Source organism: Mastomys coucha, unplaced genomic scaffold, assembly GCF_008632895.1.
Source record: "Mastomys coucha isolate ucsf_1 unplaced genomic scaffold, UCSF_Mcou_1 pScaffold20, whole genome shotgun sequence".
Classification (NCBI taxonomy): Eukaryota; Metazoa; Chordata; class Mammalia; order Rodentia; family Muridae; genus Mastomys; species Mastomys coucha.
In genome coordinates this window covers 121,713,810-121,715,780 of record NW_022196903.1, presented here as the reverse complement: position 1 = coordinate 121,715,780, position 1,971 = coordinate 121,713,810, and the positions used below count along the sequence as shown (strand labels likewise).

General features: G+C 44.3%; 1 protein-coding gene across 2 annotated transcripts in view; it reads left to right on the top strand.

The window, feature by feature from the left end:
• The first annotated feature begins 33 nt into the window (after positions 1 to 33).
• The window catches only part of Klrb1 (killer cell lectin like receptor B1), a 33,406-nt gene continuing 31,468 nt past the window's right edge, over positions 34 to 1,971 (top strand). For both annotated transcript variants that reach the window (XM_031383579.1, XM_031383578.1), the window contains exon 1: positions 34 to 143. The gene's annotated coding sequence lies outside the window, so the exon portion shown is untranslated. The remainder of the gene's footprint in view (positions 144 to 1,971) is intronic.

Below are 1,971 nucleotides of genomic sequence, written 5' to 3'. Positions count from 1 at the left end.
CACACAGACACCGTTAAGCCCCTAGGACACAAGCATTCTCAGTGTATTCCATCTTATCCTTGGCTCTTGTGCTGGCCTGTCTCTCTCGATTCAGTTAGGACCCTAAGGAAGTGACTCTCCCCAGACACTTGCAGCACACTCAGGTACACATTCAGGAAGAGGGGACAACCCTCTTCCATGGGATTCCCTGGGCTCTGTGGGGTGGAATTTGCTGAAGACATTTAGAACTGCATGTTCTCCCCCACCTCACCTCTGAGCATAATGTCAGGTTTGGGTCTCAGTTGTCCCCATCTGCTGTGGGAGGAAGCTTCTCTGGTGATGTCTTAGTAAGGCACTGATCTATGAATATTAGAGATTATCATTAGGAGTCATTTTAGCTGTCCCTAACTATTGTTCTTGTGGGGTAGGGGTTGGGAGACTTTAATGACTGATTCTGTCTATCTCAATGGGGGTTATAGATCTGTTTAACTGGCTTCTCTGATCTTCATTTAAGTTTTATATGTGGTACCTACTGAGAAACCGTTCATTTCTTTTATATTTTCCTATTGGTGGAGTACAGGTGTTTGAAGTAGGTCCTTACAGTTCCCTGGATTTCCTCTGTGTCTACTGTTGTGTCCCCCTTTTTGTTTCTGATTTTGTTAATTCAGATACACTTCTGCCTTTTAATTAATTTGGATAAGGGTTTGCCAATCTTACTGATTTTCTCAAAGAACTAACTCTTTGTTATATTGATTCTTTGTGTTTGCTTTTTTCTATTTTATTTATCTCAGCCAAGAGTTTGATAATTCCTGTTGTTTACTCCTCTTGGATGTTTTATTTTATTTTATTTTTTACCATTTTGTTCCAGAGTGTTCAGGTGAGCTCTTATCTCTATTCTGTTCCCACACACAGGGTTCCACTGCAGGGCACAACTTCTCTCCCTGTTGACTTATCTATCACTGGTTGAGAAGTCAGGGAGTCATTTCCTCTTGCTCTCCCTGGGGTTGAGCACTAATGGCTGCACTGTATTTAAAAGAAATGTGTGGGAAGTGCTGTTGTTTGGTTTTTCAAGACAGGGTTTCTCTGTTTAGCACTGGCTGGCCTGGAACTCACTCTATAAGCCCAGCTGGCCTCAATCTCACTGATCCACCTAAGGCATGCTCTACCACACCTGGCTTTTGAGAGCACTTTTGACTCCACTTGGTCTGATATATGCTAAGGTGGGTCAGAGGCATTGACTGGATGGAAAGGGAGAAAGAAGAGATGCTTTCCGAGCCGGTTGTTGGTGAACTTGAAGCTGGTATACAGCTAGTGGAAATGCAAACTGGCTAAGCTGTTGTGAAGACAGTAGGGCCCATTACTAAAGAAGCAAGGAAATAAATGGATTATTGAATATCCAATCAGTTAGTGACAGACTGACTGAATGAGTCAATGATAGAGAGCACCTATCATTGCACCAGCAATTTGCCATGGAGTGGATATCTGAAGAATGTGAAGGCAGGGTTCACAGTCACTGCAATAGGATTCACAAAAGGTAGCAGCAGATGAGCCTGCTTCCCCAGGAACAGTTAGACAGTGAGTGTTGTGTGTATAGATCCCACTCTTCAGCTTTAAGAGAGAATGGCAAGTTACGGGCCCTATGTAGGATGTGGGACAGGTGGTATATGTCCTATGTAGGATGTGGGCCAGGTGGTATATGCCCTATATAGGATGTGGGGCAGAAGGTATATGCCCTATGTAGGATAAGGGACAGGTGGTATATGCCCTATGTAGGATGTGGGGCAGGTGGTATATGCCCTATGTAGGATGTGGGGCAGGTGGTATATGCCCTATATAGGATGTGGGGCAGGTGGTATATGCCGTATATAGGATGTGGGGCAGGTAGAATATGCTGTATGTAGGATGTGGAACAGGTGGTATATGTCCTATATAGGATGTGGGACAGGTGGTATATGCCCTATGTAGGGTGTGGGACAGGTGGTATATGCCCTA